Here is a 26,011-nt window from a genome sequence, read left to right on the forward strand (position 1 = left end):
GTTGGAGCGGATTGTAGGGCCTACTTCCTATTTATACGGAAGTGAGCCCGGAGGTGGGGCCCACGTCGTAGGTGGGCGTGGAATAAGTCTGTCAGTGCTGCACACGTGCAGTGGGGTTTACCCAATAGCGATAGCCTTAGAGGGCTGCGCCTATACTCATAGAAGCTGGGTTACAATACGTAACCCTAGTGTTCTGTCTTCCGGTTGTTGCCTGTTTTGAATGACAAATACACACTACCGCCACCTGCTGGTAAGGAAAGTTATTGCCACTCACGCATGCGCAGTTCGTACGTGCTCGGCGAGTAAAGTAACGAGTAAAGTAACGAGTTACTTTATGTAGATAGTAACGAAGTAGTGTAATATATTACTTTTTTTTTTTTTTAAAGTAATATAGTAACGACCCCATTTCTGGAGTTGGCGTTCTCTACTCTGATTTACATGAACAAATATTTACAATAGCACATGTTTCAATGCTGATTGCTGAAATGTTACATTTATAATTTGTAGTTCAGGACCATGCAGTGCAGCTTCCTTGCATTGACAGTTCTCTGTGCTGAATTTCCTGAGTTTCCTTTGCCTCATTTTTAATGTTGTGACCTGTCTGGTTTAAATGAGTGTGTTGCTGCTTTGATGAAGCCTAATTTGATAAAGTTTCAAATTAATTTCTGCAATATTTCGTTAATAAATATTTCATGAGTAATATAGTTGTCTTTGTCACATTTTATTTGGCATTTGTAAATAATTATGCACATTTACAGACATTTTACATGATATGAGTGATAACACGTGTTATAAGGGCTATTTTGCACAATAGGTGTGCCTTGAGATTTGTACTTGTCCACAAACAGTTTGGGAACCACTGCCCTAGGCAATGAGTCAGCAGTTGTTGACTCTGTCTGATTCGCTTCCTCTCCTTACAGTGTGTGTGTGTGTGTGTGTGTGTGTGTGTGTGTGTGTGTGTGTGTGTGTGTGTGTGTGTGTGTGTGTGTGTGTGTGTGTGTGTGTGTGTGTGTGTGTGTGTGTGTGTGTGTGTGTGTAAACAAGGATGTCCAGCATATATATAGCCACTACAATGAACACACACATATTTTTTACCCTGCAGCATTCCAGAGGCTTGAGGTGTGTGCAAATAAGGACATCCAGCATATATATAGCCACTACAATGAACCCACACATTCCACCATGCAGCATTCCAGAGGCCTGAACTGTGTCCAAACAAGGACACCCCATCTCTCACATCTCCTAATAGAAAGGTTTCACTTCTCATATTTCCAGCTTCAAACTCACGTCTGGACACTAAGAACACAGGTTACTTCAATAAGAGATAGACACTTCTTATTGAAGCTGGTTGTCCCAGCAGCTTCTACTGAAGCCAGTCCCCAACTCCGGGGACTTCCGGACGGGGACTTCGGGTGGCAGTATACGCCGTGAAGTTGTTTGCGGCCTGCCAGTAAACCCAAAGCATAAGAAGAAGAAGTGACATCAGCGGCTTCATTTGCGTAATCTTCCCTCAGGAAACTTATTCCGGTGTGAACCATAGACTGTATATAGAGTGGCGAAGTCACGCCCATCTACTTCCGCCCCATGGGACCTTATTTCTGAAAAATAATGTATTGAAGTCAATGGAGAGAGAAAAATTATCTTGCGATCCCGTTTGAATTGAATTACACATATGATGTGTGTCAATCTTAAAAAATCATTTCCGTGTCAAAAAAGTCAGTTTGTCTTAAAACTGTTGAAATATAAGACTATGAAAAATACGCAACTAGAAAAACTACAAATTCCAGAGTCGCGTACATTAACGTTACACATATACACTCGTGTTACTCACCGAAATCTTGTAAAGCCGGTCCCGCATGCTGGCTCTTACGGAACCGACTAACTCCCCTTTTGTGTATGTACAGTTCTCAACATGGCCAGACTTGTAGTGAAAGAAAGAGGTGAAATGTGCTAACGTGACGGCCATCTTGGTGTTGATGATGTATGCAAGACCAGAGTTGTAGTTCATTGAGCGCTTCACACAAAATAATGTGTTACTTCACAGTTTTACGACACATTTTTATTTTTTTGACTTGCAAAATTATCTTTTAAATTGACAAACATCATATGTGTAATTCGTTGCACAATTCAAACGGGATCAAAAGATAATCTTTCTCTCTCCATTGACTTCAATACATGATTTTTCCGAAATAAGGTCCCATGGAGGTCCCTCGGAAGGGGAGGGACTTCGCCATTGTAGGGCCATTAGTGATGGGAATTCCGGCTCTTTTGAGTGAGCCGGCTCATTTGGCTCGGCTCACCAAGTAGCCGGCTCTTTCGGCTCCCAAATGGCTCTTCAGTTTACCACATATTATACCTTTTATAATTAAATCGAATGTAGCCCTGTTTTGACTAATTATTTATATGTGTACACATATATCACTTACATGATTCAATACATCCTTTGTACTGAAGTATTCAAAAGTAAAAATTATTAAATTTTTGATATAAATGATTTGCTGTGGCCAATTGTTTTAATTGCATTTACAGACCCTTAACTCTCTGATACCACCCAATGAATGCACTGACTTGCTTGTTGAACCACGCAACACAAAGCAGATAATAACACCAATAAAAACTGAAGCAAAGACATTTAAAAAAGGACAGCCACCCTATTTTTGTATATTTTACATTTTTATTTAAACAAAAAGCCCTAACAAAACAGCAGGGTTCTATGTCAGTATAAACTACAAAATACAGCAACAGCTGACGTAAAATCTTAAAACATTTAAATAATCTTAAATAAATAAAATAATGAAAATAAATATTGCAATGCTCAAAACAGCAGCAAATAACAGTCTCTATCATACAAAAAACATAATAAAAATAAATGTATTGTAATGTGCAAAACAGTAGTAGCCTATCAAACAGTCTCTAATGAACCTACCACCGTCAACTATCAAACTGTAACCTTTTCTTTTTATTTTCAGGGCAGATTAGCATTGAGGAAGACCAAGTGCCTCAGCTTAGAGGGGTTGATCCGGTTTCTTCTCTCTGTTATTATCTGCCCTGTTTTAGAAAAGATCCTTTCTGAGGGGACTGATGTTGCTACAATGCACAGTCGCCGTGCCATGACCTTCACAAGTCGTGGGTACACTGAAGCCTTGGACTCCCACCAGCTCAGCGGGTCTGCGGTTCTTGGGATAAGAGGCTCCTCCAGATAGGACCTTACTTCCAGCATAGCATCTGCTGAGGGATTCCGTCTTGCAATGTCTTCTGTTGCTCTTGCATCAAAGAGCCTCCAAACAGCAGACATTTGTGGCTCCACTTCTGGTGCCCTTGCTCCCTCTTCTCCCTCTTGGCCTCCTGGTGGTTGAGCTGGCTGGCTGCTGAGGTCGCAACGAGCTGCTGCTGCTGTTACTCTCTGAAGAGCCTCATCGACAGCGCAGTTATCATTAAAGGCCAGCCTTTTGAACCTTGGATCGAGTATAGTAGATTCTGAGAGGACAGTGTTGTATTCCATTCTGTGGAACTTTCTGTCCATCGACGTTGAGAGAGCAGTCACCAACTCTGTCACTTTCCTCTTGGTCACTTGTGTCTGGTTGTAGGCTGTGATTTTCTGCAGACCCCTGCAGAGGAGTAGCATTTTGGAGGATGTCACATAGCTGAAAAAAGAGAAAACGGTGACTATTATTATGCTTTGTTTTATTATGTAGTATATGGACTTTGCTCAGTTTATTCTTGTTTAATATTACTGACATTCACATCTAAAATGTTCCTTAATATGTTATTATATAATAATAAATAATATAATAACAACTGTCAACTGTACCTCTCTGAGCTGATTTCCACGGTGACCTGCTCAAAGGGTTCCAAAACAGTGCAGGTCTCCTGTAGTGCCTCCCATTCTTCTTGATCCAGAGCATCCATATGTGCATCAGAGTCCTGCATCGGGTCGGGTACCCGCGGGTACCCGACGGGTGACCCGCAAAAACGCTTTTTTCCGGGTTCGGTTCTGGGTAAAACAAAGATGATGCGGGTCGGGTCGCGGGTGTTGCATAATAAATATATTGAAATAATGATAATTTAGTTTAATGTTTAAATCCTCAGACCTCTCCCCCGCGGGACCGTGCATAATCATAACCTCTGCAGCGCATCAATCTGCTGCTATGCGCGCCACATTCGAAATGGCTGAGGTGAAGCTCTCTAGCGGAGAATACAGCATTTTCAATAACACTTCCTCAAGAGCGAAACCCAGCGTCTGGGAGGCTTTTGGTTCCTAGATGGAGAAAATAACCAACATCCCACGCTTTTTGAGACAAATATGCAACTGCGTGTGTTAATAATTGCACGTTTTCACTGCTCATATATAGGCTATGCGGGTTCGGGTCGGGTCGCGGATCTTGTGCCGACGGGTCGGGTCGGGTTGCGGAACTAATTGGCAATATGTGCGGGTAGCGGGGCGGGTTCGGTATTGCACGTCGCGGGTGTGGGGCGGGAGCGGGTCTTGAAAATCAGACCCGTGCAGGACTCTGATGTGCATTGATAAGGGCCAGGGTAGAGATGATTGCATCCTTTGACTCCAGAACCCGTTTCAGCATGTACAATGTAGAATTCCACCTTGTGACACAGTCTTGCTTGAGCCTCAGCTCAGGCATATCCATTTGGCGCTGAGTAGACTTCAACTTCTCGGTTGCTCTTGTGCCCTTATGGAAGAATTCTACCATCCCCTTCACTTTGTCAAGAGTGGGCTTCATGGCCTTCAGGGCATCTCTTACCATCAGGTTGATGGTATGCGCGAGACATGGGTGGTGGGTCCATGTTGGTTTTTGAGTACCTGATGCATAGGGGGTAGATCCTGTAGCTGCAGCAATAACAGGTGGAGTAGACGCACTGGCAGAAGCAGGCAGTCTGGCCTGCCTTTTTTCTTCCAACTGAACTATTGGATGCACAGTTCTCAAGTGCCTGTGGAGGTTGTTTGTGGACCCTGCTCTATATGAGAGCTTAATGTTGCAAATTCTGCATTCTGCCTTTGTGTTTGCACAACTGTTAAAATGCAGCCAAATGCTGCTTCTTTTCCTACGTTCACTCATCTTATTAGCGCGACGCAAACTGACACGTGTTCTCCTCTCCCTCTGTTCAGCAAAGCATTGAGCAGCAGCACGCCACGCTGCCCCTCCCTCCTTGTCTATCCTCACGTGATGCACAGCATGCACGTGACATTCAGTCACTGTATATAAGCGGAGCACCCGTAAAAAAATAAATAATGGCTCGTTCGCGGGCGAGAGCCGGCTCCCGTCGTTCACTTAAAAGAGCCGGCTCTTAGAGCCGGCTCGTTCGCGACCGACACATCACTAAGGGCCATGCCTATATAAGGCAAGGCATGGCAAGGCAAGGCAAGTTTATTTATATAGCACCTTTCAACACAAGGCAATTCAAAGTGCTTTACAAAAAATGAAAGACATTAAGAAAATGGCATTTAAAATCAGTCATTGTTGTGGTTTCTGTGTTGCCGTAGCAGCCAAACTGACCAAATCAAATCAAGTTTTATTTATATAACACATTTATAAACGATTTTTGGTCAAGCCAAAGTGCTGTACATATAATAAAAATAGCCTACAGTAGAGACACTTTACAGCAAATACAACAGCACAGATTGTTCAGAATATCAGTATGAGAAAAACGACACCCTCTATCCTTAGACCCTCACATCGTACAAGGAACAACTTCCAGAAAAAACCCACCGTTTAAGGGGGAAAAATGGGAGAAACCTCAGGGAGAGCAACAGAGGAGGGATCCCTCTCCCAGGACGAACAGACGTGCAATAGATGCCGTGTGTAAATCGAAGAGATAATATATTTTACAGCATATAGACCGAATGTTAGGAAATGCATGTGTCTGTAATAAGAAGATGAATCCGGAAGCAATCAGGGAAGCAGCATGACGAGACCCAAGGCAGGACTCATTCCCTACTTGGAGTGGACAGTCCATCGGTTTCCTGCTGAGAACCATGGCCTCAAATTTGGAGGTGCTGATCCTCATCCCAGCCGCTTCACACTCGGTTGCGAACCGATCCAGTGAGTGCTGAAGGTCGCAGATCGATGAAGCCATTATAACCACATCATCTGCAAAAAGCAGTGGTGCAATCCTTAGTCCACCGAACTTCAGACCCCCTCCCCCACGACTACGCCTCGAAATCCGATCCATGTATATTACAAACAGGATTGGTGACAAAGCGCAGCCCTGGCAGAGGCCAACCCTCACCGAAAATGGGTCCGACTTATTGCAGAGGACCCGGACACAGCTCTCGCTTTGGGAGCACAGAGATTGGATGGCCCTGAGTAGAGACCCCCTCACCCCATACTCCCGCAGCACCTTCCACAGTAACTCCCTGGGAACCCGGTCATACGCCTTCTCCAAGTCTACAAAACACATGTAGACCGGATAAGCGTACTCCCAGGCCCCCTCCAGGATCCTTGCGAGAGTAAAAAGCTGATCCGTCGTTCCACGACCAGGACAGAATCCGCATTGTTCCTCCTCAATCTGAGGTTCGACAATCAGCCTGACCCTCCTTTCGAGTACCTTAGAGTAAACTTTCCCGGGGAGGCTGAGTAGTGTGATGCCTCTGTAGTTGGCACACACCCTCTGATCCCCCTTTTTGAAAAGGGGAACCACCACCCCGGTCTGCCACTCCTTCGGTACTGTTTCCGACTTCCACGCAACGTTGATGAGACGTGTCAACCATGACAGTCCCTCAACACCCAGAGCCTTCAGCATTTCTGGGCGGATCTCATCCACCCCCGGGGCTTTGCCACTGTGGAGTTGTTTGACGACCTCAGTGACCTCCCCCGGGAGATTAGTGTTGATCCCCCGTCATACTCCAGCTCTGCCTCTAACATAGAGGGCGGAGTTGTCGGGTTCAGGAGTTCCTCAAAGTGTTCCTTCCAACGCCCTAACACTCCATCAGTTGAGGTCAACAACGTCCCATCCTTACTGTACACAGCTTGGATGGTCCCCTGCTTCCCCCTCCTGAGGTGTCGGACAGTTTTCCAGAACAACTTTGGTGCCGCCCGGAAGTCCTTTTCCATGTCTTCTCCGAACTTCTCCCACACCCGCTGCTTTGCCTCGGCCACAGGAATGCCCGAAAAGCTCCGCCGGAGGTGTGAGTTGAAGGCCTCCTGAACTTGGGCCTCCTCCAGACGTTCCCAGTTCACCCGAACTACCAGGTCTATCCAGAGGCTTCCCCCGCCACTCGACCCAACTCACCACCAGATGGTGATCAGTTGACAACTCCGCCCCTCTCTTTACCCGAGTGTCCAAAACATATGGCCTCAGGTCCGATGATACGATAACGAAATCGATCATGGACCTTCTGCCTAGGGTGCTCTGGTACACTTATGAGCATCCTTACTGTATGTTCGAACATGGTGTTTGTCATGGCCAATCCATGACTAGCACAGAAGTCCAGTAACAAACCACCACTCCGGTTCAGATCAGGGGGCCGTTCCTCCCAATCACGCCCCTCCAATTGTCTCCATCATTGCCCACATGTGCGTTGAAGTCTCCCAGCAAGATTAAAGAGTCCCCTTCAGGAGCCCCATACAGGACTCTTTCCAGGGTCTCCAAGAAGGCCGTATATTCCGAACTACTGTTTGGTGCATAAGCACACACAACAGTCAGAGTTTTCCCCCCCATAACCCGCAGGCGTAGGGAGGCGACCCTCTCGTCCACTGGGGTAAACTCCAACAACGAAGCACCCAACCGGGGACTTGTGATCAATTTACCATGGGAGACCCTACCAGGAACACAAGGTTCCAGACAACACAGCCCCCAGGTTCATCAGGATAAACCTAAACCATTCAAAGCTTTATAAACCAGCAGCAGTATTTTTAAATATATTCTTTGACACACAGTAAGCCAGTGTAAGGACTTCAGAACAGGAGTGATGTGATCCACTTTCTTACGGAGCGTCCACACTACAGCTCCAAAAATAGCTTGGAGCTGGGCGTGTCTGGAGCTTGGGGATTTTATTCAAGCAACACGACCAACAACCAATCACATGAATCTCCCGCCCCCGACATACAAAGCAAAAACCCCCGGGGATTTTATGCGAGCAATATATATATATATATATATATATATATATAAACTCCCCAAACAGGCGAAAACCTACCAGTTTCCCCCACTGTCTCTGCCACCTCCCTCCATGCCTGGTTCCTCCGGTTTGTATCCCGGTAGGTGAAGAGGGTCTGGTCATACAAAACCGGGTGATTTGCTACGGCGATAGTTAGTTTCTCCTCCGACTTTTTTTGAAATATAGAAATGAACGGCGGGATATCTCTCCCAGCTTAGACGCGGTTTGATTGGCTACGGCTTCAGCTGTCAGATTTTGGGAAACGGGATTTGATTGGCTGGCGCTGGCTACTCCGGCGTCTCAGGCGACAGAAGTTGAACATTGTTCAACTTCTGTCGCCTGAGACGCCTCGCTCTGCTACCCACAATTCAGTTCGGCGAAAAAGCGCGGCTACGTGACGTCACCCCATTGAAAGTGAATGGGCATATTGGAGCAGATTGGAGCTTTCGACGCTGTCGACGCTGTCGTGTAGACGGGCCGTTAGTGAGGACTCGAGCAGCAGCGTTCTGAATTAGCTGCAGCTTTCTAATAGATTTTTTTGTGAGACCTGTAAAGACACCACTACAGTAGTCCAGTCTACTGAAGATAAAAGCATGGAGAAGTTTTTCCAAAACCTGCTGTGACATTAATCTTTTAATCCTAGATATATTCTTTAGGTGATAGTAGGCTGATTTAGAAACTGTTTTAATTTGACTGTTGAAACTCAGGTCAGAGTCCATGACTACACCTAGATTTCTGGCTTTATCTGTTGTTTTGAACATTGCAGACTGAAGCTCAGCGCTAACTTATTTCCGTAACTCACAACTCCATCACATGTATATTCCCGCGCTTGCGGATATAGTACATCACAGTGTAAGCCTGTGTCATCATGCAGTTTACTAAAGCGCCAACAGGCGTCACTATATAACAGGCATTAACAGATGCCCATATCTGTAACAGCAATGGCATCTATAAAAAAAAATATTTTTGAATTAAAACAATCTACTAGCTCATTTACTGAGATGTTAGCAGGGGCAGGTGTGGAAGAAAAATTCTGAGTAAACATTTCCCGAGTATTTTCAGTTAAATATCACTTTTTGGTTACCTCTTTTTGAACATTTTTGTGAACAGAAATAGAGCTCTCAAAGAAAACACAGGAATGATCAGAGAGTGCAACATCAGTCACCACAACCTTAGAGATATTCAGACCCTTTGAGATAATTAAGTCCAGAGTGTGCCCCTTATTGTGCGTGGGCTCCGTCACATGCTGAGTCAGTCCATAGTTATCAAGAACACAAAACAGTTTTTTAGCCCCTCTGTCCTGGGGGTTGTCAACATGGATGTTAAAATCACCAACAATCACCCAGTACCTATCGGACATCCTCCACCCACATGCCCCACCCCGGAACCTGCGGTCTTCAGACTCTGGCCTGCTCACCACCCCCCGCACCAAACTGAGAACCTTCGGGGACAGAGCCTTCAGTGTGGCAGCCCCGACCCTCTGGAACGCTCTCCCTGCGGAGATTCGCAACATCCCCACACTGGACGCCTTCAAAAGGGCCCTCAAGTCCCATCTGTTTATCAAGGCTTTCGGCCCTTAAATCGATCTGTTGTTTTGTCTGTCTGACCTTTGTTTTGTTTTGTTTGTGCTTGCCCTATTCCAGAAAGCGACCTTGGGTCCCTTGAAAGGCGCTATAGAAATATCAGTTATTATTATTATTATTATTAACAATGACTAGACGGTCAAAGTCAATACACACTATAGACAGCAGTTCAGTAAAGTCATCAAAAAAGCTTGCACAGTATTTGGGTGGTCTATAGATATTTAGGAACAGAGCTCGAGAGGAGCATTTCAGCTGAAGGGCCACATATTCAAAAGAAGCAAAGTTCCCATAAGATGTCTTCCTGCATTGAATGGAATCATTGAACAAAATAGCAACTCCACCCCCTTTCTTATGCATTCTTTCCTGACTCATAAAACTAAAGTTGGGAGGGGTTGATTCAATAAGAACAGCTGCACTGTTATTTTGTTCAATCCAAGTTTCCATTAAAAACATAAAATCAAGATTGTGCTCAGTGTTAAAATCATTGATTAAAAATGTTTTTCCTGCCAGAGACCTGACATTTAATAAAGCTAGTATAAGTTTGTTAGATACACTATCAGTAAGATTTTTTGTGACAAGCTGTGGCTGACATGGAATCACTGCTAAATTTGATAAACTCACACAAACGTTTGAGCACTTCCTGTTTCTAAGCTGATTCACCGCTCTTAATCTATTATCTATCAACACAGATATCGGCAAAGCTACTGGCAGGCAGGGCGCCGGCATGTCCTGGAAAGGGTTGAGAGTGCCATACGCCCTTGAGCCTGGACCCAGCACATATCAGTAAGAGTTTGTTGCGTTTTGTACACACACATCCTTATCAGGCTTCGGAGACTGCAGATGCTTTCTTGAAGGGAGGGGAGGTGGTTGACGTAGGCACGGTGATGGAGACGGAGGAGATGGTGTGGGGGTAAAGGACATGCTGCCAGGGGGGGGAGGTGGTTGACGTAGGCACGGTGATGAAGACGGGGGAGATGGTGCACGTCTCTGCGGTGATTTTGGTGGGCGTCGTTGACGAGCGGGGGTAAAGGACATGCTGCCAACACTGCGTATCGCCTTAGTTTGGTCTTTGAACTCCAGGAAGGAATCGGTGCCAACCCTCTGTATCTCCTTCATGTGTTCAGCCATCTCCAGGAGGGTGGGCGAGGGTGAAAGGGTGAACGGAGAGTAGAGAGAGCTGTGGGGTGAAGGAAGAGTATCCTCAGAGGTGATAGGGGGGGTGAAGGGCGGTGGAGACTCCTTCATTTGTCTCCCATAATCAAGACATTCCTCAGGCGGGTGCAGTGATAGATTTTCAAGGTTTTCTGAGCGATGTGTTGTGTCTTTCTCTTGTTTTGATTCCTCTTGTTGCTTGTCCTTGGCAGAGGGAACAGATTGATGACATAGGCAGTTGAATACGTTAAAGATAAACAATTTCACTCCTGACTTGTTCAGACAAACTCCATTTGCCTTAAAAAGATGTCTGCGGTCCCAGAAAAAGTTAAAGTTGTCAATATAATTGACAGAATGGTCAATACAGACAGTTGAAAGGCAGGTATTCAGTGCAAACAATCTGCTGAATCTCTCCACTCCTCTTTTGACTGGCGGTTGAGGGCCACTGATGAACACCTCTGCATTTAGAGAGCTGACAGTTTCGAACAGATATTTAAAGTCTTTTTTCAGCACTTCTGACTGTTGTTTCACAACATCATTTGTTCCAATGTGCAGTACCACATTCTTCACAGTCGGATGTTCAGCCCCAATATGCAGGATCTTCTCAGCCAAGTCAGAGACCATATCCTTGGGAAAACAGAGTACTTTGGTGTTGTTCTTACTACACAGACCTTTTACATCTCTTACAGCAGAGTCACCCACAATCAGAGTTTCAGGCCCAATCGTTAGCTTTCCCTCTAGCCTTTTACTTTTGGAGTAGCTATTGGTCCTTACCCTGCTGTGTGAAGAGGACAGGTTATCCAGGTCATCAGAAAGAGATCTCCGGTTCTGTGTCAGTGGAGCGTTCTGGATTGGCACACTCGGTGGTTTAGGAGGATTGTTTGTAATTCTCCCTTTAGCAGCTGTCCACGGCTGTTTCCTAGTAGGAACAGGGGTTGAAGAGGCACTCTTCCTGGGTGATAACAATGCATCACAGATTTCAGAGCGCTGCCTGTTGTTCGTCCTCCCAAATCCCACGGAAATGATTTACTCTTCGGCCTTGCACCCAGAGAGTTCGAGGGAGGACTACCACTTGTAGATTTATTACCCGGTACACAGCCCTCCTGTTCCTTGGAATCCTTGTAGCTGCTAACTAGCTTTGAGTTAGCATGCCTTTGTCCATTATTTTGCAACACTGGTAAAGTGGTGTCTTTCCAACCTAGTCCATTCACTTCCACGTTAACTTCCAACACGGCCATCTTCTGTAGAAGTTTGTGGAAGTCATCTGTAGAGAACGGAGGCATTTTGTTGCTAACTAGCTTAAGATAAATAGCATGCAGTAGCCTACCAAGCTTTAGCTGTTGCTAGGCCATGCTACTGTAAGACTGAGATCGTCGTAAAAATATTGAAATATGGCTGAAACCCTCCGTCTATTTACGAAGAATAACTGTCCCAGTGATAGTTAATGTCCAGGAGCCGCTGCTCGAAGTTTTCAGAACGGAAAAATAGAAAAACAGCATAAAAAAGTAAGCAGAGGCAAGAGCAAGCAGAAAAGCGTCTGCACTGTAAGAAGAGATCTACATGAAGAGAGAGGGTTTTATTTTCTGACGCTGCTTGAGTTCCCCGACGCACCAGGGACACCTATTTATGTATAAAAGACATCACAGAGTGCATTTTGCATGATAGGTCCCCTTTAAGTGAGCCTGGCCTAACGAGTCCTAGCCATACCATACTAAGCCGAGCGAGGCCCTGCAGTGGAAAAGCGCCATTAGTTGCATGGGGGTAAGTGCTGGGAACTAAGTGCTGGGAACTAAGTACGGCAAAGTACTTGGTGTGAAAGCGGCTAATTAACAATAGCAGCCAACCAAACACCTGCAGCTGATGATAAAATCAATGACACAGCAAGATGGCTGCCAACTAATATTACTAAGATGTGTTGCTTAACAGCTGTAGCCGCTGATAGTAGCTAGTATTGCTAACAGTGGAGCTCAACACCAGTGGCTAACGATAGCAGCTATTATTATTGATATGTGGAGCTAAACACGTGGCTACCGATAACAGCGAGTATTGCTAACATGTGGAGCTAAAAACAAGTGGCTAACGATGGCAGCTAATATGATTGACAAGTTGAGCTATTAGCTACTCTTGTTAGCCTCGGGTGTTTAGCTTCACATGTTAGTAATATATTAAAGTAGCATCTATAAGCCTCACATCTTATTAATATTACCCCTTAGCAAAAAAATCTATAGAATACTATAGAAAAATCTATGGACAAATTCTATAGAAAATTTCTGTAGAATACTACAGGATTTTTGCGGATATACTATAGAAATTACCTACGTGTTTTACTATAGATTCTGGGAAATAATCTATAGAAAAATCTATGGACAAATTCTATAGAAAATTTCTGTAGAATACTACAGGATTTTTGCGGATATACTATAGAAATTGCCTACGTGTTTTACTATAGATTCTGGGAAATAATCTATAGAAAAATCTATGGACAAATTCTATAGAACATTTCTGTAGAATACTACAGGATTTTTGCGGGTATACTATAGAAATTGCCTACGTGTTTTACTATAGATTCTGGGAAATAATCTATAGAAAAATCTATGGACAAATTCTATAGAAAATTTCTGTAGAATACTACAGGATTTTTGCGGATATACTATAGAAATTGCCTACGTGTTTTACTATAGATTCTGGGAAATAATCTATAGAAAAATCTATGGACACATTCTATACAAAATGTCTGTAGAATACTACAGGATTTTTGCGGATATACTATAGAAATTGCCTACGTGTTTTACTATAGATTCTGGGAAATAATCTATAGAATACTATAGTATAGAAAATATACACTGTAGATGGTTTTTTTGTAGAAGATAGTCTATAGAATCCTATAGAAAACCCCATGGATGCTTTCTATAGAACTGTTCTGGAGAATACCATAGAATTTGTGACCTATATTCCATAGAATCTATTGATGTTTCTATAGAATTTCTGTAGAATATACTGCAGAATATTGGCAAATATTCTATAGAATGTACCTATGGATTTTACTATAGATTCTGCAAAATAATCTATAGAACATTGCTATTGTTTTCTATAAAATGGTTCTGCAGAATTTATAACATTAATTTACGGGAATTGTCCTTAAATATTTTACAGGTTTTACAGATGTATCTGCTCTTTTTACAGTCAATAACGTTTAATAAAAGTACAGCACTAAGACTTCTATGGGCAAAAAAACCGGAAAAAACGGTCAAATGACTGGCAGCAGGCTGCCAAACAAAAACCATAAAATTAAAGTAAAATACTTTAACTGAAATAAAGTGCAAAAGCAATTAGTATACAGAAATTGTCCTTAAATATTTTAGAGGAAACTTTCCTCTCTTTTCAAAATCCATTGTCTTAAAATGTTACATTAAAATACCTTAAATAAAGTTCTGATGAGAAAAACAGTTTTTTACATTTTCTTTTATTAGATTTGTATGATCAAACACTAAAATAAATACAGAACCTAAAGAGCTAGAATACTGTTATTTTACAGCTTTTTTCTAACATATTCCAATCAAACAGGTTCAACAAAATGACATCACAAAATGTTCTGTAGGAAACAATTACTCTGAAAACTTAAAAATATTTGTAGAATTATAGTACAACTAATGAATACAGCATTTCATATTTAAACATCATACTTATAAACAGTAGAAACAAAAAGTAAGTTGAATTTTTTAAGATTACTTTGAAACATTCAACTGAAAATAACAGAAATGGCAAAATGGCGACATATGTTCACATTGTCAATGTGAAGGAGCAGTGTGCAGGATTTAGTACGTCTAACAATGGGGATGTAGGTTCCAACCAATGGATAACTTGTTCACTCACCCTCCTATCCCAAGTTTGTAGGATAATGTATATTGGCTGCAAAAAACTTGAGGCCCAATCATGTTTCCTGTGTCCATTCTGTGCTACTGTAGACGTGGCAGTGCAACCTAGAGTACAAAAAGATCAGAATTAGAAACGGGTTTATTGCCAGGTATGTTCACACGTATGAGGAGGTGTCATACATACAAATAAAAAAATGTAAAAACTACACAGATAGCGAACTATATTAAGAAATAGAATGCAATAAATTATAGAATATAAAATATTGGCAGTAAGCAATATTTAAACATTGCATTATTTACCATCCTGTGATCTCCATGCAGAGTCTGCGTTGTGGCTGAGGTAAAGTGTCAGTGGGGGGGGGCGGGCCTTGTTGAGGTGCCGAGAGGTTCTGGTCCTGATGGAGAGAGGTTTTGGTTCTGATGGAGAGAGGTTCTGGTCCTGATGGAGAGAGGTTCTGGTCCTGATGGAGAGAGGTTCTGGTCCTTATGGAGAGAGGTTCTGGTCCTGATGGAGAGAGGTGTTGGTCCTGATGGAGAGAGGTTCTGGTCCTGATGGAGAGAGGTTCTGGTCCTGATGGAGAGAGGTGTTGGTCCTGATGGAGAGAGGTTCTGGTCCTGATGAAGAGAGGTTCTGGTCCTGATGGAGAGATGGAGAGAGGTTCTGGTCCTGATGGAGAGAGGTTTTGGTCCTGATGGAGAGAGGTTCTGGTCCTTATGGAGAGAGGTTCTGGTCCTGATGGAGAGAGGTGTTGGTCCTGATGGAGATAGGTTCTGGTCCTGAGGGAGAGAGGTTCTGGTCCTGATGGTGCGCAGCCTCCAGCCAGAGGGTTGTGTTGAAGGCAGAGCTGAAGTCCACAAACAGGATCCTGGCATAGGTTCCTGCTGTGTCCAGGTGCTGGAGGAGGAAGTGAAGTGATAACTATTAGTAAACCATAATGATGGATGTTATTATCAGGGCATTGATTATTTCATAAGTTTAGAAGGGGGGAACATAGTCTAACAACAGTTAGCTTTTGTTAATTTTACCTCGAGACAAACTTGTGAGACTTGTTTCTGAAATCCCTTTCTCTTAAAGTGAATAAATAAAAAATAAAACAATGGAGGTGACCCTAAAACTAACCACTGGATTGCTTGTCTAATATGACCTAGTCCATAAGTGAGGTAAGGGTGGGAACAATCAAACACACCCTCCCAGGCACTACGTGTTAGCGAAGTACAACTGGGATTTCGAAGAGGAAGATATGCTTGCTCAATTCTTAATAATAAAGAAAAACCAACAAATTGAGCACTTGAGTTTTCATTAGCAGCGCCTAGCTACAGCTGTGGAGCTTCGGTCAATACCACTAATGCCCCTTTCACACCAGCGCCTATTCAGCTCCGGCTCGGAGCTAGAGCCTGAAAAGCGCCGGGTTTTCCTGTTCACACCGCAGCGGCGCCGGCTCTTAGCTCCGGAATCCGCTTCATTTCCAGCTCCAAAAAATTGTCGGTCCAGAGGCAAGAGCTTTGGAGCTAAGAGGCGACGTCGCTTACGTCTCTCTTACGTCGAGGCGTGCAGGAAACTAAACCCACCTCCCCTGAACATGGGTCGACTATCATGCCTGCCTACAAGCAGTGTGCTTATAAACACACTTTATAAAGTCAGGCAACACTAACCAGGCTTCGTGTGATTCTGTTTATTTGTACCTTACTTTGACTATCCGTTCACTGTTATCGATCATTGTGGAGAGAGGCAGACGTGTTGTTTTGTATTATTGCAGCTATCGGATGCAAGTAGTCAGTTTAGCTTCGGTTGCTATGCTAACATCACCCGTTTTATACCAGAGAAACTTTCATAACAGTGTTGTGATACCAAACAGCGTCAATTCAGACTGACACACATTCACTTAGGCTAAGGGGAACTGGGGATATGCATCAGCTGCTTGTGTGAGTCGGACAGTGAATACTTTAGAGCGGCCGCTGCAGTGTGAGCTAACCGGGAGCTAACGGGAGAATAAACTCCAGTGGAAGAGCAGCCAATACTGCAGCGGTCGGTAAATGCTGCAGAAACACATTAATAAACAATGAACCACGGCACTCTGGAGAAAAGTATAAGGTTGGAGAAGTCGTTATTCAATTTATTCTGGCTTCATGTGATTAAAAGCAACACGATCATCGACCCGACGCAGTTGTTGTTGTTGTGAGCGCCGTAATGGCTGCCGTTGGGGAGCAAATCAGCGATGTAAACGGTGACGTCATGACGCAGCAGGGGCAGCTCTGGAGCGCCAGTGGGCGGTGTGCACAGAGCGGGAGCTGAAAAGGGAAACCGGAGCTGAACCAGAAAAGCTCCCGCTCGGAGCTAGAAACTGAAAAGCGCTGGTGTGAAAGCTGCATAACAGTCTATTTCCTTAAAATGGTACATATCGATGAATCTATATTTTCATCTTCAGGTGATTAAATCTGCATAATGTCCCTGTACAATAAGATTCAAGCATTTTGTAATCCAGTGAGGAAATTCAAGACCAGTAAATATTGATTGATTAAACAACACTAAATAAAATGTTAGTGCTTTCTTCAAACTCAGATTCTCTGCTGCGGCTGTACCTCAAAGACAAAACAATTGTCTTATGATCTTTGTTGAACAAGGTCTGATTGTCCTGTACATGTACAATGTGGGGTATTTTTAAATACTTTCCTAAACCACATTCAATACTATGTTAGACACAAGTTAGTTATTACTCACATATCAAAGTCTTTTCATCTCCAAGATGGAAGAATAGCTGGGTGCTGCCTGGAGAGACTGATGAGCAACACAGGCTGGCGTCAGCAGCTTTCCACACAAAGCCATCACATCTTCTCTTCCATAGTCCTCGCTGTCCACTGGTGCTCTGTAAAAAGAGTGAACATCACAGCCGTCATGTTAACCCTTTCTTACACAACAACATACAACCAACATGTGTCAAAAGTGACCCGAATTAGTTTTAATTGTAAATATCTTTGCAATAAATTACTTTAACCATTCAGGATTCCAGGTATTCCTCAATTAACCTGTTTTGGATCAACACCAATTTGTATTTTTCCCTTTCTTACTTTTTGAATAAAAATAATGTTTGTATCACTACACTTCTAAGGCACAACATGGGTCAAACATTAGGCTACCCGTATTATTTTTGCTATGTTATTTCATGCATGGCTGAGTGTTTCTTTACTATACATTTTCAAAAATAATTAATTTTAGCAGTGATTTGGACCAAGCATGTATGATGTAGTAATACAAAAAGTATTTTAGTTCACACAGTGTGACATTAGCTAGTCATGTTAGCTTGTAATATATAGAGCAGAGCTAACTAGCAAGTTAGCCAAACGTTAGCGGTTAGCTGTTTATGCTATGCTAGCTGTTACTGAACATTAACAAACTAGATTCCGCTATAAGAAAGCTGTGAAACTTTACATTAAACTTGGCGACAACATTGTGACACCCCGCTGCATGTTTATGTGTAATTCTCCCGTGTTGGAGACGAGAGGGTGGGGGGGCAGCACTGCAATAAACTGTAAGCTAACGTTAGCAGCCACCTGTTAAGCCAGGTTTTCCGGGCGCAACATCTTGCAAGAAACAGCATGTCAGGGCTTCTTAACATTTAACAACCTATTAATGATGAATACCAACTTAACGGGAAGAAACTCAGCTAACTAGAAGAAGAAATGTAACCTTAAATAAAAAATAAAACATTCACAAACTAAGGATTATCTAAATACATATTTAACTCCATTACAGTTGCAGGACTCACCAGATCTCAAGTCTTCTGTTCTTTGTTGACGTCCCGATGCTAATATTTAACGTGTAAAACGATCCCGATATAAATCCATAAAATCCTGCAGCAGACATACAGACAGACAGCTGTAGCTTGCAGGAGGATGTTGTGGACTCATTCCAAACATGCCTGACTTGTCTGCCGTGTTTTGGCTGAATTCTATTTCAATTGCCGTAGCTCTGGCTGTCGGCCAGAATCCGAAAACCATACATTATACCAGCGTTTCTCAAAGTGTGGGGCGCAGAGATGTGATAGGTGGGTCGCTAAATTTTTTTTTCACATTTATTTATTATTTATACACTGGTGGATTATCAAAACAACGACCCGCCCGGGGTGCAAAACGTATCAATGAAAAGCGACCCTCTACCACACAAAACAACACCTGTAGATAACCCAGTTGTATGTCTTAAGTGTAATTTTGCATGCTTTTATTTTGAAGGCAAGTTTACGCTGTTGACAGTTGTTGTTGCTATGGAAACAAGAAACGTTTCACAGCGGGCGGAACTTGTCATAAAGTCCGCGATAATAAAGCCCACCCATTTAGAGGGAAGATATGATTGTTCAATTGTACTGTCATTTGACATTACTCTCGTTCAGTTACTATAGCTGGCCCAGCGCCAAATAGATAGAAGAGTTACGACACCGGAAGTCCAAAAACGGTTATCGTCACGTGGTTCATGTAGACGAGGATCATTCCCCGGAAGTTCATGGCGGGCAATGTGAATGCATTGATAACTGTTACGAATGGGTGAAGCAGGTAGGACTCAAATGCAGAATAACGAAAAGCGAGCTTTATTAAAATATATAAAGCTGTGGCAAAACAAGGCAGAATCCAAAATATCCAAAACCAACGAGCAGCACAAGGAACACAGACCGTGGAAAGACATGGAGGGGAAACAATGAACCGACATGGAACACAGGGGAAGACTAGACTAAATACACAGAAGGGTAATCACAGAACAAGACACAGCTGGGCAGGGGAGGAGAAACACAAGGACAACAGGTGAACACAATCGGGTAATCAGGGAGGGAAACAGACAGAAAGCAGACAGGCAGGAAACGGGGGTGAACACTTCACACAATAAAACAGGAAACCAGGAAACCCAAAGACAAGAAAAACACCAACACAGACAAACCTACAAACGTGACATAACATGAAAATCGTGACAGAACCCCCCCCTCAAGGGACGGATCCCAGACGTCCCAAAAAAAGGTCCAGCAGGGTGGGTGGAGGGGGACCGGAGGGAGGACACATAACTAGGGCCAAGAAAGGGTGGGTGGAGGGGGTCTGGAGGACGGGTCTCGGGCGGACGGCCCGGGGGAAAGGCAGAGACCAAGGAGGGGGTCTCGGGCGGAAGGCCCGGGAGCAAGGCAGAGACCAAGGACGGGGTCTCGGGCGGAAGGCCCGGGGGCAAGGCAGAGACCAAGGAGGGGGTCTCGGGTGGACGGCCTGGGGGCAAGGCAAAGTTCAAAAAGGGGCGAAGGCCACAGCGGGCAAACTCAGGGGGCCGTGCATGAGGGCAAAAGCAGCGGCAGGAAGAGTCAGGGGGCCGGGCCCGAGGACAAAGACCGCGGCTCTCAGGGGTCCGGGCTCGAGGGAGAAGACCGCGGCTCTCAGGGGGCCGGGCTCGACGGCGAAGACCAGACAGCTCCGGAGGCCGGGCAGGACCCGGTGTCGGCCGAACAGGAACCGGAGCCAGTGGGACAGGCTTCGGCAGGATCCCCCACGGAACAGGACAAGGGGTTGGCAGGACCCCCGGCAGGAGAGCAGTCGGCGGGACCTCCAACGGCACAGGACATAGGGTTGGCAGGACCCCCGGCAGAAGAGTAGTTGGCAGGACCCCCGGCAGGAGAGTAGTCGGCGGGACCTCCAACGGGACAGGACAAGGAGCTGGCAGGACCCCCGGCAGAAGAGCAGTCGGCGGGGCCTCCAACAGCACAGGACAAAGGGTTGGCAGGACCCCCGGCAGGAGAGCAGTCGGTGGCACCTCCAACGAGATGGGACAAGGAGCTGGCAGGACCCCCGGCAGGAGAGCAGACGGCGGGACCTCCAACGGGACGGGACAAAGGGTTGGCAGGACCCCCGGCAGGAGAGTAGTCGGCGGGGCCTCCAACGGCACAGGACATAGGATTGGCAGGACCCCCGGCAGGAGAGCAGATGGCGGGACCTCCAACGGGACGGGACAAAGGGTTGGCAGGACCCCCGGCAGGAGAGTAGACGGCGGGACCTCCAACGGGACAGACATACGATTGGTAGGACCCCCGGCAGAGGAGTAGTCGACGGGGCCTCCAACAGGACAGGACATGGAGTTGGCAGGACCCCCAGCGGAACCTCCAACAGACCAGGACATTGGGTAGGGACTTGAGACGTGACTCGAGAGGGGAACTAGAGACGGAACTCCAGAGGGGACTAGAGGAGAGAGGAGGAACAAGAGGAGGGAACTCGAGAGGGGACTCGAGAGGGGAACTAGAGAGGGGACTCGAGGAGGGACTAGAGAGGGGACTCGAGGAGGGACTAAAGGAGGGACTAGAGCAGGGACTAAAGGAGGGACTAGAGGAGGGACCTCGAGAGGGGACTGGAGAGGGGACTCGAGAAGTGACTAGAGAAGGGACTAGGAAAGTGACCTGAGGAGGGACTATGGCAGCTGGGACCAGGACTGGGGCCGGAACCATGGCTGCTGGGGCCAGAACTGGGGCTGTAACCATGGTTGCTGAGGCCGGAGCCGCTGGAGTACGGGCTGGAATCCTGGCCTTGCATCTTCCAGAGACCTTTTGGAGGCTCCGTGGACCTCCAAACGCCAGACGGGTTCCTGAGAAAAGGTCTGAGGTTGTAACTGGAGCCGCTGGAATCGGAACAGAGGCCTGGACCATGGCTGTGTGGGCCAGGTAATCGAGCAAGGACACATAGCTCTGCGGGCCGGTACTGGTGCATGGATCCATGGCTGTGGAAACCGGAACTGAAGCCGGGATCATGGCTGTTGGAGCACGGGCTGGAATCCTGGCCCTGCGTCTCCTAGAGGCTTTTTGGAGACTCTGTGGACCTTCAACAGGACAGTAGCTGGATCCCAGGAAAGGATTAGAAGCTTGTGCCAATTCCTCAGGGCTACTTGAAAAGGTTTGTAGCCACTCCGGCAACAAGCTCCTGAGCCAGGGCTTGCGAGCAACCTCCCGGCGTGCCTCCTTCAAAGCAGCCTCTTTACCCCGTCTAGATGAGGCGTTCTTCCAGGTGTAAAAAATGTACTCCAGAGAATACCCAAGACATTCCGCCTGTGGGGCCAAAACATTGAAATCTGCTGAGTCCAAATTTGGTCGGTTCATTCTGTTACGAATGGGTGAAGCAGGTAGGACTCAAATGCAGAATAACGAAAAGCGAGCTTTATTAAAATATATAAAGCTGTGGCAAAACAAGGCAGAATCCAAAATATCCAAAACCAACGAGCAGCACAAGGAACACAGACCGTGGAAAGATATGGAGGGGAAACAATGAACCGACATGGAACACAGGGGAAGACTAGACTAAATACACAGAAGGGTAATCACAGAACAAGACACAGCTGGGCAGGGGAGGAGAAACACAAGGACAACAGGTGAACACAATCGGGTAATCAGGGAGGGAAACAGACAGAAAGCAGACAGGCAGGAAACGGGGGTGAACACTTCACACAATAAAACAGGAAACCAGGAAACCCAAAGACAAGAAAAACACCAACACAGACAAACCTACAAACGTGACATAACATGACAATCGTGACAGATAACAGGAGATAGAACTACGATTTTTGTTAATTATTAGTGAATAAAGGTTTTGATTTGCAATATTTATACAACAAATCGATATGTGTATGTATTTACATCAATATGTTTTAAAAAATAAAATCGAATTTGCTAATATTAAGTGATAATATTAGGATTAGTGTGAACAACTAGTTTACAAGTTACTAACAGTGCCTTGTTAAAGAGCCTGTTGCTGTTTATTTATAGCTTTGAATTCTTTCAAACCAATATTATCTTCTTAAACTTGTATGGTAGTCAGGAGCATCACTTTCTAATGTGTATTGATACATTTAGAGGGAGGGGATCTAAAGTAATGCTTTAAAATTCAGATTAGATTCATTTCTAACATTTTCTTAAATTCATGGTAGTTTCAGTAATCCCCTGGTAATTGAGGACACAAGTTATCTAAATGACTAATGTCATCTTTATGGCTTTCAGAAAGGACAGGAGACCGACAGGTGACTATCAAAGGACTAGCAGCAGCAGCAGGACTAGCAGCATATGATGATAATGATGATGTTAAATGTGTTGTTTTAGGAACATCCATTGCAAATACATGGAATTCAATAAACATTGAATAGCATATCATGCAGTTTGTCGGTGCCTTTTCCTCCGTGTTGTCCTGGTTTGCTGTGCTGCCTCCGAGTAGCCACCATGGTTTGATGTGCTGCCTGGGGATGCTCAAATCGCTCAGAGAAAGGAGTACGAATGTACGGCTTCCCCACTGACACAGAGCGGAGGAAAAAATGGCTGGCTCAAGTCTGCAGGAGCAATTTCACGACCAACAGCAACACAATATGTGATGTAATTATATACAAACACTGCATTTACACTTTTTCATAAAACGAAAACCACACCATTGGGAAAGCTTAATGTTTTGTTTAATACAAACAAATAGGGAAAGGCTTGAAAAACACAGAGTTGAGACTCAGGGTGCAGGGTGAGGGTCTCAGTGCAGGTATTCAGGCTCCATTGAATCCCCCTCTGGTTCTTGTGCTGAAAGAGGGAGTAACAGACAGGAGAAAGGGTTATACACACACAGCACACCTATTGGATGGGAAATGCCTTGGGGAGATAAGGTGTTTACTTATATAAAACAGTAGTATTAAACGTACCTTGTGTTTTGACTCTCACTTAAGTGCCTCTCCCTTTGCCATCAATCCAAAATCAGCTGAGCTGCAACATTATACAGACAGGTAATAATCAACAGAATCACAAGGACACAATATGGCTCTGCTAAAAACACTCACTCTTACATGCACCAAAGTTATATTTATCTAATATTTAACTCCCTCCACCCCCGCATACAATCCCGTTTAGAAGCCCCTCTTCTCTAATTCAACATGTTGGACGAAATGACATTAAGAGAACGGAATTTACCATTAAAAGGCTGTTCAACGTGTGTTGCTAACTTGCTTCGGTATGCTAGCTTAATCTGTTATCTGTAAACGTTCCCTAAATCTACTAATTTAGGGATAATCCACTGACATCCTTTAATACACATGTTCATTTGAATCAGATGTACTGATAATATCGGCAATATAAATCTTTAAACTTCTTCTTACCTTTAAAAGTCCGTCACGAACGGTGTATTATGCTGCAAATCCACAGCTCTGCCAGCCTTGGCGCTAACTTCCGGGGAACGATTGAGAGGCTCCACGATCCGCCATTGCTGTAAAAAAGTGGTCCATTGGAGTGAACGGAGATGTCGTAACTCTTCTATTAAATAGCTCTGAGCTGGCCCTCTGTGAATTCATAGCTGGACGTTCAATCAGCTCCTGTCTTCACAGACTCGCAGAGAGGAGCTTCTTTCATTTAACCCTTCACATTCAAACAGAAACTGAATAGGCAGATTCAAAGGATCTATTTCTTTGGAAATGTTATTTTAAATACAATTTAATCAAGTTATTTTTGGTAAAACTATTGACAAATATTACTAAAAACATATTTAAAAGAAATATATAAAGAAAAATATAATTTGTTTTTAAATATTATTTTGTAGAATATCTTAGGCCCTCAGAGACAGGCTCGCCACTGGTAAAAATCTCTCATACACACGTGTGAAACGCTCTCACAGACACACACAACAGCGTTGCAGTCGGGAAGAAAAGCAATGTGGAGCGAGAGAGCAAGAGAGAGAGCACACCTTTATCTATTTAATAAAGTTGTACAAAATAAAGTAAGAAATCATTCCAATGTGTACTATAGGACAGTAAAAAGTTTAAAAGGGGAGTGATTAGTCAAATATGCATAAATAAAAAGAAAGAATGCTAACTAGGTAACATAAGATAAGAATAAACAAGTTTAAATGATTTGTTGTGATCATATTCTAAAGATGTTTGGATTATTGAAAAGTATACAGCTCCCTTTCATCTGAGTGTTGAGAGCTGTATCCATAAATTCATGTTGGGCTCAAAGTAGGGCTGCTCGATTATGGCAAAAATTATAATCTCGATTATTTGGGTCAATAATTGATATCACGATTATTAAAAACGATTAACCATTTACTTTGAAAAACATCAATTTATTGAAGAAAATATTTTGAAAAGTATGTTTTTAACAGTTGATTACCCTGAACTTTAAGTGTAATTCAACTGAAAAACCTATTTAAAAAATAAATAAAATCATTTTATTTCGATTATGTTGTTTTCATAATAGTTGCAAGCCAAAATCGTAATTGCGATTAAAATACGATTTAATTGAGCAGCCCTAGCTCAAAGTGCACCAGATTGATGCATTCAACTTCAACATTTAAAACAAATCTTCCTGGGGGTGCATGCCCCCGGACCCTCGAGGACGTGACGTCCACCACCAAATAAAGCAGGTTAAAATAATTAAATTGCATACATTTTATTTTAGTAAACACTGAAAACGGGTCCCACAGACCCAAACAGCACTCAAAGGTTAAAGGTAGCATATAATAATGTTAAAATGTGCTAAATATATACACTGCAAAAAAACAAAAAAGAGGAGTAAAAGTAGCTCACGACTTGTTTTACTTTTTGAAAGTAACCCTCATCCTAAAAAAAGTTGGCGACCCCGTTATAGAACGATACATTTGACCATTTTAAGCTTGGCCTACCATTTTATTGGAGCGATGAGGAACAGGTGGGGCTTGAAAAGGCCCACCTGTTCAAAGTGGGGAATGACAGAAAAAGTTTGAGAACCACTGCATTATACTGTAAAACTAAGGCTTATTACTGTGTATTGACCAATGGGAGAAAAAAAAAAAACAGCAACATAAATAAAACAAGGATAACTGTGACTTGTTGAGTAAATAACAGTGTGTGTTTTAAACCTTGATCCTCCCTGCAGAAATGTCTCCACTTTCTATCATTTTAATTTGTTTTAATGATATTGTCAACTGTAGATGTTTACAATATAGTAAGTTAGGAATTTAATGAGAACATATTTATTTACTTTTGTTTCAACATTGGATATTTTGTGTTTGTGGTGGATTCAATCGAATATTGAGAAAATTATGTATGTAAAAAGGTTTTAATTACATTTTACGTTTTTTTTAGTTGACGCTTTTTTTTACAGTTTTATGATTACCTTAAAATTACAAAGAAAATCTTAAAGTCTTATAATAGTAATACACTTTTATATTACGAGTTACATATTTAATTACAGATAATACTTTTTATTTTTTGCATTTATTTTCTGAAAGTGCAAAAATACTGTAAATATTATATAGTAAATTTACTGTAAAAAAAAGGAAATAAA

General features: G+C 43.7%; 1 long non-coding RNA gene across 1 annotated transcript; it reads right to left on the bottom strand.

Moving 5' to 3' along the window:
- Positions 1–14,293: 14,293 nt before the first annotated feature.
- Positions 14,294–15,132, bottom strand: LOC139434413 (uncharacterized). Its single transcript, XR_011643761.1, has 2 exons — positions 15,024–15,132; positions 14,294–14,828 (listed from the first exon to the last, which is right to left on the bottom strand). It is a non-coding gene; the product is annotated as an uncharacterized lncRNA (long non-coding RNA).
- Positions 15,133–26,011: the final 10,879 nt, after the last annotated feature.

The sequence above is a fragment of the Pseudochaenichthys georgianus genome, chromosome 9 (genome assembly GCF_902827115.2).
Source record: "Pseudochaenichthys georgianus chromosome 9, fPseGeo1.2, whole genome shotgun sequence".
Classification (NCBI taxonomy): domain Eukaryota; kingdom Metazoa; phylum Chordata; class Actinopteri; order Perciformes; family Channichthyidae; genus Pseudochaenichthys; species Pseudochaenichthys georgianus.